The sequence below is a fragment of the Ananas comosus genome, unplaced genomic scaffold, assembly GCF_001540865.1.
Source record: "Ananas comosus cultivar F153 unplaced genomic scaffold, ASM154086v1, whole genome shotgun sequence".
In the NCBI taxonomy this organism is placed as follows: Eukaryota; Viridiplantae; Streptophyta; class Magnoliopsida; order Poales; family Bromeliaceae; genus Ananas; species Ananas comosus.
The window spans coordinates 9,736-27,836 of NW_017890628.1; the positions used below are offsets into that span (position 1 = coordinate 9,736).

Genomic DNA, 18,101 nt, shown 5'->3' on the forward strand with positions numbered 1-18,101 from the left:
TCCTGAACTCACTGAGGCGCTCCATGAGCCGATCCCGCTCGGCTCCCTCGGCCATCACGGGGAATGCCGCCCCCCTCGCCGGTCTCTTAACTGGGGGTACCGCAGCCACCTCTTCCCGAGGTGTGGTCGCCGGTGCCGCACGGGAAGAACTAGGCGCGGGGGACTGCGCCCTCGGTGCGACGTCCACCACGGGTGCTGGCGGTGTGGGACCCTGGGTCTCCCTCGAAGCTGCCGCTTGCTGAAGTAGGAGGTCCTCCAGATGTTTCATCGGCGCCTCCTGCCACTGAGCCACCTCAGCCTGTCGCTGCGCTGCTGCCGTCTGCTGCGCCAACAGATCAGTGAAAACCGCAAGCTGGGCCCTCAAGTCACGGACCTCACTAGATCTGGAAGTAGCGGAGGTCTCAACCTCCTCGGGATGTGCCGCATCATCCGCCCCGGCAGACTGGGAGCGTGCAATCGGCATCGTCACTACAAAACATAAAAGCGCAAGTTAATAACCCACGCTATCGCTTCCCCGCTCGAAATAATGAAACCCAAAATCATGCGAAAGTAAGGAAGTGTCCTTCACTACTAACTCCCGATGTTACGTTGTCGGCCGCCAACATAACCCTCCGCGAAGTTAGAAGCCATACACTCCGATCAAACTCTAAGTTTTTAGAGTTGTCATAAACCCAACCATAATACTTTCGCTCACAAGTCAATTAGACCTCGTCTCTCACGAGCCTAATTCCTATAGTCCAACCGGCCTAAGGTTCGCTAGGTTCACTAAGACTCAACCCTAGGCTCTGATACCAAATTAATCTGTCACGCCTCGGGACCGACGGAGGCCCTCCCGGTGGCGTGCCCAGACCCGCCATATGTCTATACATATAAGGCGTCTACAACAAAGCGGGAGTAAAAGCGAGAAATAGAACGAATAGAATAATAACAACTAACGATATCAGAGCGAGTAAGGTTCTATCATCTAAACCAGAGTAAAAGAAATATAACTAAACAAAGTAAGTAAAGCATAAGGTGATACAATACTAACACCTCAAAGAAATACCAAGATCCAAAAGAAAGGTGGTCTCTATACATATACGGGTACAACTCACAACCTCTCACAACATAAAAACATCGAGAGGTAGACCACCTAGCGACTCGTCACTCGCTGAAGAGCTAGCTCGAAGACACGCCCTTTCCTCGATCCTTAGCCTCTCCCGGCGTGGAAGGCTCTGAAAGAAAACATAAAACAGAGGGCGTTAGAACTATAATTTATAGTTCCCAGTGGGCAATTACTGACCTCAGCTCAATGCACCACTAGGCCCCAAAAGAAAGGGTAAGTCTAACAATAATAGTAAAGAGTAAATTGCATATAAGAAAGCATAATTAAGATGCTAAGCTACGGCTTGCAATTAAACATGGCATTTATAATGCGACTTTATCTTGTCATGGATGATATATATCTACATGTTCACAAGTAATATCATGATTTACTTTATACAAATATGAAAGTGGTACTTTGTCATGACTACAATGCATATAAGGATGCAATAAACAACATTTCCTAGCATACCACATGTATGTATGAGTACCCAAATGTCCACAACTATGCTAGAGGTAAGTCCATGTAATCCTACTACCACTCTCTGTCTAGTAGTGATCATAATAAACTCAACACCGTGTCGATTTTCATTTCCAATTAAGGACCTACCAAAGGTAGTCCAGCTTGTGCCGCCTAAGTGCCTGTGGTAGCCCGACATCCCTACTCTTGGAATGTGTCTGTCCCACTCGACCCCGTAGGCTTCTCAATACCGCACGAGCGAACATAAGTCGCGTAGGCTAACTCCGAAGTGCCGGCTTGTAGGGAGCGACCCTCACAAGCATGTGCGAATGAGCACAAATGGCAAGCAAGCATAGTCAACGTCTCAAATACCCAATCATCATGTCTCTAACATGGCAATATTCACTAGCATCTCGAAGATCTAGTTCTAGCTCACAATGTGAAATTCTAATATTCACTAAGTCTAGTGCCTCTTTATGACACTTAGACATTTCGATGAACAAGCACACTCCAACTCTCTCAATGGCACTATCCACTAAATTCACACATAACCCGAGCTCGATGCCCCTTTATGATATTAGCTCAATTGTACACAAGTAGTGCAAATCCCCGAGCCCTTTTATGGCTCACTAGGAACTTTTAAATCTTGAATAGAAATAACTTTAAATGCATGCATGAGATGTTCGTTTTTACCATAGAAATTATGATTCCAAGTCTCAATAGGATGCTAAACCTGTTCAAGTTCCACATGCTAGCTCTCTACTACATAGAGGTCCGAAATTTTCACCACATGTAACGTAGGCAAATTAAGCCTTCTAAAAATCATAATAAATGTATCTAGCATGGAAATACATGAATAAACATTTAACAGTACTCAAATCAACACCAATGAGATTTTCTCATTGTGTGGCTAGGCCAAACCCACCGAACCGTAGCGTGCTCCTTCGATTCGCCGAACGGAGTTGTCCACGAGTCTCAAAGTACCCTAAAAGTGATCAGCGAAGAGATACGAGGGCATTACGACCAACCATAAGATCAAACTTTAACTTAGAAGCAAAAAGGGCCAAAACTCACCTCAAGGAAAGAAATCTCTTCCAAAGCTCCAAAAGAGAGCTAGAGCCCTTCCAATTCAAGCCCGAGGAAGGTTCTAAACCAATCAATCTAGCCTCAAAAGCCCTAGATCAAAAAGCCCCAAAATCAACCCTAAATCTCATTTCTAGGGTTTCATCTTCCAAAAATCACCAAAACGAGAATCTATAGGAAGAAACATGTTACTAACCCTTTAGAAGCTTCAATCCAAGCTCAAAATGCCCAAGGGTTGAAGTTTGGTCCACCACTAAGCTCCAAGGGCAAGCTCCAAGTCCTCTACAAGCTCTTCTTCTCCTTCCTTCTCCTTCCTCTCCCACTCTTTCTCTCTCTAGAAGTAAAAGAAATGGTGAAATGAGGAAGGGGAGAAGGAGAAGTGGCCATATAAGCCTTCTCTTGTAACAAAATCCTGTGAGGCACCTCAAAAATTCAATATTACATCAGCCCGGTCTGGGCAGTTTTCACCCAGAGGGACCGGTCTCTCCCCAGCAGGGACCGGTCTCTCGCTGCGAACTCGAAAAACCAACGTTCGGGAACCGGCCTCTCCCTGCGCGGGACCGGTCTCTCACTGCGTAGATGCGCTCGGGGACCGGTCTCGCCCGCCGGGGACCAGTCTCGCCCGCCAGGGACCAGTTGCCTCACGGCTGCCGCAACACTGCTCACTGGGGGACCGGTCTCTCCTTCCAGGGACCGGTCCCCGAGAGTAAAAACTCTCAGGACTTGCCCAGAATTCCAGTTTTCGAACTTTTTAGGTCGGAAAACATTCAACAACCCTCCACCAAGTATGGAAAAGCTCGAAATATATTCAAACACTCGAACCTCGCAATTTGCAAAGGTCCAGTGTGCTATATACTTGGTCAACCAATTCATGCCCAACACAACATCAAACTTCCCGAGTTTATGCAAAGCTAACAAGTCCACGGGCATGATCCAATCTCCAACCCGAATAGGGCAACTGGGGCAAAACTCCCGAATGTCCAAAGAATGATCGGGTACAACAACTCGGCCCGGATGTAACAAGGATACAAGTGGGATGCCATGCAGCTCGGCAAACAGCCGATCAATGAATGAATGCGATGCACCGGTATCAAACAATGTTCTAACTCGAATAGTGAGGACCGCACAAGAAGCACACAAGAAGCACCTGCCCCGACTGCGTGAAAACTGCCGCGGGTAGTGAGGACCGCCACAGATCACGCAGCGAGGGGCCTGGCGTCGATCGGGTCCTCCTCGCTGGGTAGACTAGCCGCGTCCTCGCGACTGGCTCCTGCTCCTGGGATGTCTCGGCGGCCTCCGTGAGTGCGTCTGACTCGCACCCTCAGCCGCTGGCCTCTTGCCCTTGCCCTTATCTAGGGCCTCGCGTCGCTCCTTAAGATCTGCCGCTCCTGCCTCCACTATGAATGCTCGATCCACAACCTCCCGATAGGTCTGGAGGTTGGAAGACTGCACCAACCGGAAGATAGAAGGCCGCAAACCGCGCTCAAAGATGCGTGTCTTGTCCTCGTCGTCCCGCACCACAAAAGGCACACAATGAAGTATCCGGGAGAACTCCCTCTCGTACTCAGTCACTGACCGCTCATCCTGGCGCAAATTGCGCAAATCCTGCTCCATCTTCCTCTTGATGCTAGTAGGAAAGTGGTGCACCAGAAGAAGCTCCTTGAACCTCGTCCAAGTAATCGCTGCCAAGTCGGTGTTGGGGTTGTCCTGGATATCCAACCACCAACGGTAGGCCTCGCCGTCCAGAAAGTGAGTGGCGAGCCAAACTCTGTCTCGCTCCTCTACAAAGGTGTCTCGAAACAGCTTCTCCATATGCATCAACCACTTCTCAACAATCCAGTGGTCGACGTTCTCGCCATCAAACGTCCTCGGGCTGCACCTCCTGAACTCACTGAGGCGCTCCATAAGCCGATCCCGCTCGGCACCCTCGGCCATCACGGGGAATGCTGCCCCTGCCACCGGTCTCTGAACAGGTAGTGCCGTAACCACCTCCTCCCGAGGTGCGGTCGCCGGTGCCGCACGTGAAGAGCTGGGCGCGGGGGACTGCGTCCTCGGTGCGATGTCCACCACGGGTGCTGGCGGTGTGGGACCCTGGGTCTCCCTCAAAGCTGCCGCCTGCTGAAGTAGGAGGTCCTCAAGATGCTTCATCCGCGCCTCCTACCGCTGAGCCACCTCAGCCTGTTGCTGCGCCGCTGCCGTCTGCTGCGCCAACAGATCAGTGAGAACCGCAAACTGGGCCCTCAAGTTACGGACCTCACTAGATCCGGAAGTAGCGGAGGTCTCGACCTCCTCGGGGTGTGCCGCATCATCCGCCCCGGCAGACTGGGAGCGTGTAATCGGTATCGTCACTACAAAATATAAAAGCGCAAGTTAGTAACCCACGCTATCGCATTCCCGCTCAAAATAGATAAAACCCGAATCATGCGAAAGTAAGGAAGTGTCCTTCACTACTAACTCCCGATGTTACGTTGTCGGCCGCCAACGTAACCCTCCGCGAAGTTAGAAGCCATACACTCCGATCAAACTCTAACTTTTTAGAGTTATCATAAACCCAATCGAAATACTTTCGCTCACAATTCAATTAGACCTCGTCTCTCACGAGCCTATTTCCTATAGTCCAACCGGCCTAAGGTTTACTAGGTCCTCTAAGACTCAACCCTAGGCTCTGATACCAAATTAATCTGTCACGCCCCGGAACCGGCGGAGGCCCTCCCGGTAGCGTGCCCAGACCCGCTATATGTCTACACATATAAGGCGTCTACAATAAAAGCGGAAGTAAAGCAAGAGATAGAACAAATAGAATAAGTAGAATAACTAGCAACTAATGATATCAGAGCAAGTAAAGTTCTATCATCTAAACCAGAGCAAAAGAAACATAACTAGACAATGATAGAGAAGCATAAAGTAATACAATACTATCTCCTCAAAAGGGAAACAAAGATCCAAAAGAAGGGTGGTCTCTACACATATACGGGTACAACTCTCAACCTCTCACAAAAAAAAAAAACAACTAGAGGTAGACCACCTATCGACTCGTCCACGAAGGAAGCTAGCTCGATGCAACTCCCTTCCCGCGGTCCCTAGCCTCTCCCGGCGTGGAAGGCTCTTAAAGGAAACATGAAACAGAGGGCGTGAGAACTATAATTTATAGTTCCCAGTGGGCAATTACTGACCTCAGCTCAATGCACCACTAAGCCCCCCAAAAAAAAAAGGGGTAAGTAACGACAATAGTAAGCAATGAGTAAACTTTATTTACGAAAGCATAATTAAAAGCTATACTAATGCATTGCAATTACATATGGCATTTATATAATGCACCTTTATATTGTCATGAATATTATGCCTCAATATGACCACAAGTAATAATCATTATTTGCTTTATGAAGTTATGAAGATCATGCTTGATCATGGCAACAATGTATATATGAATGCGATAAGCACATCTCCTGGCATGCTACATGTATGTATGTATATCCAAGTACCCAAAACTATGCTAGAAGCAAGTCCAAGTAATCCAACTACTATTCTCTATCTAGTAGTGATCATAATAAACTCAACACCGTGTCGATTTTCCATTTCCAATTAAGGACCTACCAAAGGTAGTCCAGCTTGTGCCGCCTAAGTGCCTGTGGTAGCCCAACATTCCTACTTTTGGAATGTGTCTGTCCCACTCGACCCCGTAGGCTTCTCAATACCGCACGAGCGAACATAGGTCGCGTAGGCTATCTCCGAAGTGTCGGCTTGTAGGGAGCGACCCTCACAAGTATGTGCGAATGAGCACAAATGGCAAGCAAGCATAGTCCAAGTCTCAAGTATCCAATCCTTATGTCTCTAACATGGTATCGTCACTAGCATCCCGAAGGTCTAGTTCTAAGTCACAAATGAAGTTCCAACATTCTCTAGGTCTAGTGCCCCTTTATGACACTTAGACATTTAATGATTAAGCATGTTCTACATTCCTCAATGGCCCTATCCACTAGGTTCACACATGTCCCGAGCTCAATGCCGCTTGATGACATTAGCTCTCTAGTTCACATACCTTTTAAATGGCAATTTTGTCATCTTTCATGTCACAAGTAAATTTAAGTTTAAATGCATAAATCCGAACTCATCTACACTATAGAAGCATGAAACCAAGTCTCATAAAGAATGCTAAATGCAACCATAGATCTCCCAAACAACTCTCTACTACATAGAGGTCCAAAATTTCATCATATGTAACATATGCATTTTAAGCATTCTAAAAATCATAATAAATACATTTAGTATGAATATGCATGCTTTTTCAATTAATGATACGTAATTCATCACAAATGAGAATTTCTCATTGTGTGGCTAGGTCAAACCCACCGAACCGTCGCGTAGTGCCTGGTTTCGCCGAACAAAGTTGTCCCCGAGTCTCAAAATACCCTAAAAGTATCGAGCGAAAAGATACACGGGCATTACGATCATCTTATAATATCAAACATTAACCTAGAAGCAAAAGGGGTCAAATCTCACCTCAAGAGAAGAAATCTCTTCCAAAGCTCTAAAAGAGAGCTAGAACCCTTCCACTCCAAGCCCAAGGAAGGTTCTAAACCAACTAATTTAGCTCCAAAAGTCCTAGATTCAAAATACCCAAAATAAGCCCTAAGTATCAAATCTAGGGTTCCATCTTGAATCCATCAATAAAATTCATATTTAGAGGGAGAGAGCAAGTAGATTACCTCTTAGAAGCTTCAATCCAAGCTCTAAACTCTCCAAGTTCAAGGATCTTCCCTCAACTTTGCTCCAAACCCAAGCTCCAAGCCTCAACCGAAGTGAGGAAGTTTCTAATCAAGCAAAAGGGAGCTTAATCTTGTAAAAATCCAAGCAAAATCAAATAAAGGAAATGGAAGAGTGTGGAGGGCTCCCTTACCCTTCTCCTTGCTGGTGCCAAGCTCAGGGAAAGCCCTAGGGGCATGGGGGTACTAATAGAGATGCCACAATCGCGAAAAACACCCTGCAGTTCAAACTGCTCAGAATCTGCCAAAGTGTACCGGTACACGGAAAAGTGTACCGGTACAAATCCTACGAAAAGGCAAACCCGAGGCTCGGGTTTGAAATTCGCCACAAGTGTACCAGTACAGCCATCAAAAGTGTACCGGTACAAAATGTGTACCGGTACAGCCATCGACCTGTCACCGGTTACACCTCGTGCAGAATGCAATCCGAGGGTAGGCTAAGTCCAACTCTTTGGTGACCTTAGCGCTACATAAAATACCAAAATTCTCGGGATGCGAGCCATGGGTCGGAACACAGTTAATGACCCACCAGAAAGTCTAGAAAAACTCGGAACACTGTCCAAACACTCGAACCTCGCAATTTGCAAAGGTCCAGTGTGTCACAGTCACTCACTATCTCACCCGGGCTGCCCAAAACGGACCCACCCTGCCTGTATCTAGCTGCGCTGTACACCACCCCGAGGGTAGCCGGCTCAAGAACTGTCCAACAGAAACTGCGACACTCTTCGCACTAAAACCTCATTCCGGAATGACATTCGTGGGAGCGACCCAACCGAGTTTACAAGTGTCCCTGTCAAGTTCGTACTGCTCTCATAGGCTAAGGTCAAGTAAGGAACTCTAACTGGTCTAACAACTAACAGATCATGTGCCCTCGGCACAATCCATCGCCAAAAAGGCGATACGGGTCCACCGTCAACCCCAACGACCCCCAACAGTCCGAAACAGCCTGAAAGCTACTATAAAAAAATTCACTCGACATCCCAGCATGAGCGTAAATACATCTAATCTACCTGGGATACTCACTATGATGATACTGCAATAGTATAAAATCATACAACGGCCCCTAGGGCTAAATCAGGTAGTTTAACATATGACAATTAATATCGCAAGTTTTCTCCTAAGTCTTATCCAAGTCCAACATGTATATATATCCATAGCTAAATAGACTAAGCTCCAATTCAGATTATTACAAAACTAAATCAATGAACCGAGCAATTGCGACACGCAAAAGAATTCCACTAATACATGTTGACTATATAGGCACTTAGGAGTAAGCCGATGATTAACCCACCTCGATTGCTAAACCCCGGCAGCGAGGAGGTCACCAAAAATCCCCAAATCCACTGGAAAAACCAGGGTGTCGAGCTCAAGTTCGAAATCGCCCTGCACACATCGCAACAAAGAACTCTAACTCAAATTCTGTCCAAAACACAACAGCAGAGGAGAACAGGGATACGACCAAGCTAACCTTCACCAAATCCAGCAAATAAAGACTTCGTGGATTCCTCTTGAAGTCCTGAATCCAACAAACCAAGTCCCGTCAAAATACAACGTTCCTACGCCGAGTACGAGCCGAAACACCGACGGTCGACGCTGAAAATCAGTAAAATCAGCACGCGAGCTCAAAACCGTGCGTTCAAGTAATCCAAGGAGGAAAGTTAGGTAGCCACCTCGACAGCGAATCCAGCGCAGGTGCGACGTCAAGGACGGCAAAAACACCCCCGCACCCGGCCTCCTCGCGATGTAACGGCAGCAACCGTATCCCCGGACGGCTCCGCGGCACGACGTCGGCAACGAAAGCTCCAACCGAGTTCCACCTATTCGATCAATGCTAGAGAGAGAGAGAAGGAGAAGAGTAGCAATGAGCTCTGTCCCTCTCTGCTCCTACATGTATAAAGCAAGGGGTGGAATAGGTGATACAAACAAGACAAGGTAAAATTACTAAAAAGCCCCTCACCTACTTAAGTGTACCGATACACGGGCCTCTGTACCGGTACACATGCCAACCCGAGAGCAATCTGCGCGCAACCTGTTGAAGTGTACCGGTACACCTTGATGGCTGTACCGGTACAGCAAGCAGAAAAACTGCTATTTTGCAGATTTCTTCGCTGAAAGCTGCCCTCGCATCGCACGGAGTCCGTTTTGCGTCTATTTGGCGCCAACGCGACTCAGACTTGTCTCGACACTCTATAGAGCTGTCGACAAGCCTCCACAGCTGAACACCAGGGATCTCATAAAATCTTGAATTAAATATAATTTTGGATATTAAATTTCAATTAAGAGTTAAAAATTATAATTAAAGTGGATCAAAATTAAATTTTAAATTTTGAATTAAACATGAATTAAAATTTTGATGCCTTTAGTTTAAAACATATATTTAAATTTTAGATTTGTGAGAAATCGAAAAATAAAAGGGACTATTCAATTTATATAAAAAGAAAAAATATAACTATATAATTTTTTTCAGCGGCAACTATTTGAATTTGAATTTGTAATATCCGAGAATTTTGATAATAAAATTAAACCCTTTGTTGACGATGTTTTTTTTGTGTAATGTAATTACATAAACGCTCGTCAAATTTCAGGAGAAAACGAGTTAGGATGGAGAAGTTACGCGACCGATACAAATCATTTAAGTGAATAGTAACTCCGGTTTTCCGGAGAAGCCAATGAGTAGAGAAGGCTTCTGGTGCGTATTGGACTCCGAACATAGCGATCCAATAGCTCGTTTTCGACGGCTCAACTATTCTGGACCCAATGGCACTGACAGATTTGGGTTCCGATGCACGATTTCTGAGAAAAAGGGGTTTGATTGGATTTACATATACAAATGTATAAGGTTACATGGTGGATTGTAATGAGGGTTGACTTCGTCGCAGATCGGCGACTAAATCAGATGAAACGAGATGCTAGATTCGATACCCCAATCGTAGTTAACGCGCTGGCGCGATGCGTTCGGAAATCCGACGGACGGATCTTCGGCAATTACGAAATGTTTGCTGAGGGGTCAAATTGGCAAAAACGATAAAATCACGAAAGCTCCAATATTTTATGCGCCGTTTCGCGATATTTCGAACGTCGAGGGGCTAGCACGCAAGTTACACACGCAGGCAGGGGCAGGATTATAATTAATTGACTTTGAAGGGATTCCTTGCAAAATGACACCTTGTATAAAAGTGGCATCTAGGATTTTCCATGGTTCTTTTGCTGCCCACGTTCACCTAGCAAACCCTAGCCGCCCCACCTACATCCTGCCCTGCCTATAGGCACACCCGGACCATCGGCGAGCAGCTCCGGCCGCCGAAAAAGCCAACCCGGCCTCCCCTCAACTCCTCTTTAGACCCACCTAGCCACCAGCTCGGTTGTTGTGCTCAGGGAGGCATCAAAGCTCGAGCTTCAACATCCCCTGGCGAGACCCATCTCCGGCGTCTCCCCTGCTGGCCCCGGCCATCTCCGTGCCCTGCCGGAGCCCCACTAGCTCCCTGCAGCCATTTACGGTCAGCTCAGGCCGAGCCTGGGTGACCTCGGTCTTGGTGCGCCACCGTCGATCCCCATCGGCTGCGCCGCCCTCCGGTGACCTCTGGCAACCTCCCGCTTCCCGCCCCGCCGTCCCCGCACGACGCTGGCCGCCACTGGGACTTACTGTGGCCGTCCAGACCCGTGCGGGCCAAGGTCGAGTACGCTCGACTTCAAAGCGCCGCCGCCGTCCACCGAAGGGTGCACCGCCTCTCCTTCGTCCTCCGACGTCGAACCGTCGCCGCCTCGAGCTCTTCCGGCCGCCGCCTTGCTGTCGGGGCCCTTGAACCCGTGAGCAGCCTTAGGGAGTTGATCTCCGCCGCCGTGCCACCGGCCGCCTCGTGCCGCTGGCCAGCTAGTGCCCCGGACCACTCCGACCGGCCGCACCCTTCCTCGGCCGGATCGCCAGCCGTCCGGCCGCTGGCGACCAACCCTAGCTCTCTGTGCTCAGGTAAGGCTATTTTTAATATTACAGCACACTATTTTGGGTTTTCGGTCACCTTTCCGGTGATCCGAGAGCACCCCGATGACTGTGGAAGTGAGCACGATGATCTACGATTTGTGCTGAACATCGTGCTCACCTCCGTTTGGGTCTGAGATGCCTTGGTTAGTGAGTTCGACATGATTTAGGCACTGTGCGCGCCATTTCGCTGAAGTTCGCGTCACTAGTGCGGCTGCCACAGAGGCTGGCAGTGCTCCGAAGGGTAAGCACGGCCTCTGGCACGCCGAGACCTATCAGCAGGAGTCTCGGTTTGGCTGAACGACCCCTGGTTTACGCTGTCGGACCATAAAAGCACAGAAATCACCTAAAATAATGTAATTTCATGTAATTAGGTAGGCTTTTATGCATTTTGGTTTGTTGTGGCTGCTGTTGGCAGCATGTGTGGGCAATGGGTAATCTCTGGACTGGTTGTCCAAGGCCCCAAACCCTTCCAGAAATCAATATTGACTTCCGATGCATTTTTCAGCGAAATTCGCCGCCGAAACGCGATTTTAGTTTGGAATTCTTCCGACGGTGCCTCGTGAATAATTGTTGGGTCGCTGAGCCTTGTTGGCTGGTCACCCGCATCGTTTCGGGGGTTCGGAAATGACAAGTGAGCGACGGTGGGTTCCAGTGTCGAAATTGACACTTTCGGGAACCCGGATCGAAACGATTATTCGATGATAACTGTTTCGATGCGAAGCGATGTGTTTGCTCCCAAGAACCATGAATAATGGTGTTTTGTGGCAGCGAGTGACTCGTAATACGAGTCGGTGCTTTTCGGGACAGTTCGTGGATCCTGGCGGAGTCGTGGTGCAGTTTTCGGGACTTCCAGCGTGTTCGGTAATCGGTTTTGGGAAATCGGTTCTCGTGGTTTTGTGAGTGGGGATTGTGTGTTAGCGAGACAGGATAGTAGATTAGATTGTAACCCGTTGGACCTTTCGTAGGTTCGGTTGCTCTGTCTCCACAGTCGAGAGACCAGTTTCATATTCGTACAGGTGGGTACTTCGACCCGACGTCGGTACAGTGGTGCATGCTCGGTGACGTTCCTTCCACCCTTACTGTTTATATTGCGTATCATATACATATTGAGCCTTGCACCTATGTTATTCCCGTATTTACTCTACTCGGTTGTTTCCATGTTTAGTATCAAGTGTAGGAGTAGAGTAGATTTTATCGGCATATGATATCTATGACTTGGTTGGTCGATTCTCTTATGTTGTATCTATGACCTGGTTGGTCGAGTTTCATATCCTATACTTGTGACCTGGTCGGTCGACGTTTCATATCCTATACTTGTGACCTGGTTGGTTGATTGGATTACATGATGACCAATGGGGTCGATGCGCCGTGGGGGGGCAGGATTGTCAGCTGGTTGCCGACGTTTGTCTTTGAGCATCTCAGCATTGATCATCCGATACTCGTCGCATTTTACGAACACCAGTGGTCTAATCCACCGCCTGAGGTGTTCTTTTCCAGAAAAGTGGTTGCAGGTGTCAACTCGTGAGCCCTAGAGGGGTTATATGCATGGTAGAGTGGCAGTGGTATTGTCAGGAGGTCTCCAGTGTGAACCTCCACGGCACTGGCTTGAGGTTCCGGCGCGGACCAAGAGAGCATTGGTTTCAGATTGGGTACTTTTGGACTGTTCGTCCTGTTGATGCATGCATACAGTAGCTGTAGTGGTTTATACATATACATCCCTTTACTTGTTCATTTTAGCTACTGTATTACCATTATCTATATCCTTATTGTTCTCCGTGACTAGTGAGTACCCCTCGCCCTCGTCGGCTTGCGGTACCCACTGGGAGGGGAGACATGTTTACATGTTCTACCCCCCGCCCCCATTACAGGTGACGTTGCAGGTCCTAGTGGGATGGTTGGAGAGGAGTGCGTCTAGCGTACGATAGAGCTTTCCGTCCCGTGGTTTGGTTTATCTTCTCTAACCTTGGTTTTCTTAAATAAATGACTTAAATACTTATATGGTTCAGTTTCTATTATTACTTTTGGATATTGAAGATTTCAATTGGTTTTGAAATGTGATAAAGGATTTTGTATTTTCATGAAATGAAAATAGTTTTCTACCCCTCGTGGTAGCACGTTTTAAAAAGAAAAGGTTTCCGTGTGGGAAACAGCTTTTAAAAAGGTTTTCTCATGGTTTCTTGAATTAGGTTTTCAAAACCAGTTTTCGGGTAGGAGACATTTTAACTAATAGTTGTGATTTTATGTTTAAATCCTGAATGTGAACCTGTGGTGAATGGTGTATGGATATATATAAATGTTTGAATGTTTGTATGTTCAGTGTGTGGTTGTATGGTTGTTATGTACCTTGTATTCGTGCGACGCCGTGCAAATACAGGGGAGACTCTGTCCGTGTGAATAGTTGACTCTTTATATTTGTGGCCGATTTGGCATACCCTGGGGTTAAGTTTCAAAAAAAAAAAATTTCCGCTTTGTTTTAACATAATGAGGGACCCCGGGGCGTGACAGATTAAAATTATATCAGAGCCAAGTTACAACCACAACACCATTCAAAGGTTGTTTTGAAAAATAAATGAAACTGAACCATTGGTTAGGTTGACCTATAGGAAGACCTACGATATATAGGCACGTGAGTGCGGGGTTTGGGCTTGAGTCCCGGTGTGCATGTCGAGATTGGTAAACTCGAATGCACGGTTGTTTCCTTATGTACTACAATTTTTGCAGAAGCTCGTGTCTCAGTCGGGAGTAGTGGCGGTGCTTTTTTTTGGACATTGAGTAGTGGGGCAGTGTTCCCCAGGTGTTTCGACTCCTATCAGGTTGGGCCTTGAAGGGCCAGGTGATCTTCGGGCCTAGACGAGTATCTTAACTGCCGACGCCCGGGCCACTTTCCCTACTTAGAACACGAGAGCTACTGCGAGTGTCTCCACGGAGACGACACTGTGATCAGCTACGGTCACGACTTCTGTGGGGCTATTAGGGTGTAGCCCAAGGTTATGGTAACAGTCGTTTAGGCGACTGCAGTATTGGTGTTGTTTCCACAAATCTTTGTAGTAGGGTTCATTCGACCGAGCGTATCTCCCTGGGGTGCCCCAGTCCTCTTCGTCAAAAAGAAGGACGGTAGTCTGCGGCTGTGCATCGACTACCGGGAGCTCAACAAGGTCACTGTGAAGAACAAGTATCCACTGCCCCGGATCGACGATCTCTTTGATCAGTTTCAGGGATCGTCGGTATATTCCAAAATCGACCTACAGTCTGGGTATCATCAGCTTAAGATCCGAGATGAGGATGTGCCGAAGACCGCCTTCCGAACTCGTTACGGCCACTACAAGTTCACAGTGATGCCATTTGGGCTTACCAATGCCCCAGCAGCCTTCATAGATATGATGAATAGGGTCTTTCGGGCATATTTGTATCAGTTTGTCATGGTCTTCATTAACGACATCCTGATTTACTCGCGGAGTGATGAGGAGCACGAGGATTATCTCCGACGAGTACTACAGATACTTCGAGAGCACAAGTTATATGCTAAGCTCAAGAAGTGCGAGTTCTGACTTCGCGAGGTATCTTTCTTGGGACATATTGTGACTCCATCGGGCATTACGGTGGATCCGAAGAAGAAAGCCTCGGTGGTCGAGTGGCCCGAACCGACCTCAGTGACCGAAGTCAGGAGTTTTCTAGGTTTGGCCGGTTATTATCGGCGATTCGTCGAGGGCTTCTCCAAGATAGCCGCACCGCTGAACAAGCTTACCAGAAAAGGAGAACGATTTCAATGGACTCCGTAGTGCTAGCAGAGCTTTGATGAGCTGAAAGATCGACTGACCCGCGCACCCGTTCTTACTCTGCCGCGGCCTGGGGAAGACTTTGTGGTCTATTATGATGCCTCCCGTGTCGGTTTGGGGTGTGTGCTTATGCAGCAGGATCGGGTCATTACTTACGCCTCTCGTCAGCTAAAGCTGTATGAAATGAACTACCCGACTCATAATCTGGAGCTCGCAGTAGTAGTGTTTGCCTTTAAGCTATGGAGGCACTATTTATATGGGGTACACTACGAGGTGTTCACTGATTATCAGAGCTTGAAGTACCGCTTCACACAGAAGGAGTTGAACCTTAGGCAGAGACGTTGGCTCGAGCTCTTGAAGGACTACGATCTCATGATTCAGTATCATCCGGGAAAGGCGAACGCGGTTGTCACGCCCGGGTACTAGCGGAAGCATATCCGGTACGTGCACAGACCCGCCATACACCTGCAGTATATAAGGCGTCTACAAGCAGCAAGTTGATAGGAAGAAGCATAGTAAAATCCTATCCTGATATCAGAGCAAAGTACAAGTTGATATACTATTGACAAAAGAACAAAGAGTGTACAATCCAAAATCTCGACTAAAAGAGAAAGTATCAAAACTATAGTGACTGTCCACAAAGTACATATACATCACGGGGTGTACAAAAGAATAGGTACAATGGTGGTCTCTCTATACATAGGGACATCACCCTCGGTCGTAGCCCGAGTAGCAAGTTGATCGACTAGCATGCTCCTAGCAACGTCTAGCTAGACGCGACTCCCTTGCCACGATCCCTAGCCTCTCCTATAGATGGCTCTGTAAAAATAACCACCAAAAGGGCGTGAGAACTATAAACAATAGTTCCCAGTGGGTAAGCCGCCAGCCTCGGCGAATTACACCACTAGGCTCATGATGTACTAAATGAAAGTGGAAGCAGTAATTGCAGGATATATAATTATGCAATGCTAACAGGTAATGAGCATGTAAGCAACATGTAATGAATCAACTGAATAACAGAAGCATAGCACTATGATAAGTATGAACATAAGTATAAATGTGTAAGTAACACTATACACTGTAACTGGTAATCATTCATTACCGTCCAATTTCCTTTAGCACTTTCCTTTCATTCACAGGGATCTACACAGGGTAGCCCAGCTTGCGCCGCGCCTAATGGCCCCGTGGTAGTATACACTCCCCATGCAATCCACTTCGGCACCCAATCCCGCACGGGCGAGCAACTGTCGCGTAGGCCAACTCCGGAGTGCCAGCTTGTAGGGAGCTACCCTCACAAGCGTGTGCGAATGAGCACAATGGCAAGCAAGCAAAATCCATTGTCCAACATGTTTCAAACATCATGGCATAGTATGCTATGTTCTACTCTCGATCTATTGATCAGAATTCTCAACATGATAAATATTGGCGGTAACTAGTATCCACTAGATTAATAAACATGCAAGAATAATGCTAAATTCACATATGGCATTAGGAACTTCTATTATCATGGCATCATCATTTTAATCATAAAACAAATTCTTGTTCTCGACTTTATAATCAATAAGGTTACAAGCATGTCATTGTTCTCTACTTTCTAGGAACATAGCAACTTGTACTAGGATGTCATTCAACTGAATTTAGCATGAACATAAAGGCTTGTATGCATAAAAGTCCTTATCTTCTTAGAGATCTCAATTCAATTATGTGTCGACATATAGTGTAATATCTATTCTCAAGTCCTATATCAACCACAAAAGCATACACTATATCCATTCTATCGTGACATATAGAACATAGGGGAGCTTCACTTGCTCTGGTTAGGTCAAACCCACCTAGTACTAAGCTCGAAATAGTCACAAGAAGTCACAATAATCAGCTCCACAAAGCTCCAACCCTGCTGAACACAACATCAACACCGTGTCAAATTGACGACCGAAATGTCCGATTTCGGCCTAACTTGCCTTTAGTACTAGGTAATAACTTAAATTCTCTGTTTCGGATCACATTGGTACCTCAAATTAAGCCTCCAATTGCTCTCCAATGCCAACTGAAGATGATCCAAGACTCGATTGAAATCTCGCTGCGAACAACGTCAAAATGGCATCAATATAGTCGATTATAAGCTATAATAGTCGAAGTCTTGCAAAAAATGGGTTTCTAGCTGAAATTCCTGCTTACCCTTGATTCGAATACTCTTCAAATCAGCTTTCAAAAGTACACGTTCAACTCGAAGAGGCTCAAAGACCTGCTGCGACGAAACCATACAAAATTGCGTCAATTACGCGATTAAAACGCGTATAGTTCCGAAATAACTTGATAGTTCAAGATCTACCTTTAATCAGTCTTAAGGCAACTTATCCCTGGATTAGAGTGATTAAATTACAGCTGGATTTATCCTATCTAGCTGCTGGAATTCTACTCTAACTCAGCTGAAGCAACCACATCGAAACGGCTCAGAATCTAACACTAAAGTATAAACTAAAGAGTAAAATGAGCTAATCCTTTTTACCTTGAAGCAAATCAGTTGCTAACTGATTTGGGCTGCAGGAACCTCTTTCCTACTGTTCCCTTTCAGCAAGAGAACACTACTACAGCCTCCCAACCTGCAGGCGCAAGGAGAAGAAGTCGAAGAAGCCGAAACTACCAAACCAAGCTCTCTTGGGCTCCAAATCCTAGAGAGAGAAAGAGAGAGGCTAAGAACCCTAATTCCCTGAGTTTACAGGTGATAAACATCAGCTGGGTCGAGCTTGGGGAGATAAGGATGGATAGGTAAGGTGAAAAGACCAAAAGAGCCCTGCTGTCCCGCAGCAGCTGACTCTGCTGCTTGCTGTACCGGTACAGGGTAATGGCTGTACCGGTACACAATGCAGAAAATGCTGATTTCGAAATTGCAATGCACTTTCTCACTTCTAGCTTTCCCATCATCCTCTAACTTGTTCAAGAACTTGTCCAAACCT

The 18,101-nt window shown here is 46.8% G+C and overlaps 1 long non-coding RNA gene across 3 annotated transcripts; it reads right to left on the bottom strand.

The window, feature by feature from the left end:
- Window positions 1–17,154: 17,154 nt before the first annotated feature.
- LOC109703990 lies at window positions 17,155–17,850 on the bottom strand. Of its 3 annotated transcripts, none has more exons than XR_002214100.1 (3): window positions 17,654–17,850; window positions 17,323–17,389; window positions 17,155–17,224 (listed from the first exon to the last, which is right to left on the bottom strand). It is a non-coding gene; the product is annotated as an uncharacterized LOC109703990 (long non-coding RNA). The 3 variants fall into 3 exon arrangements; XR_002214101.1 differs by having other exon boundaries at window positions 17,323–17,392; XR_002214102.1 differs by lacking the exon at window positions 17,654–17,850 and adding an exon at window positions 17,477–17,557.
- Between the last annotated feature and the right edge of the window lie 251 nt (window positions 17,851–18,101).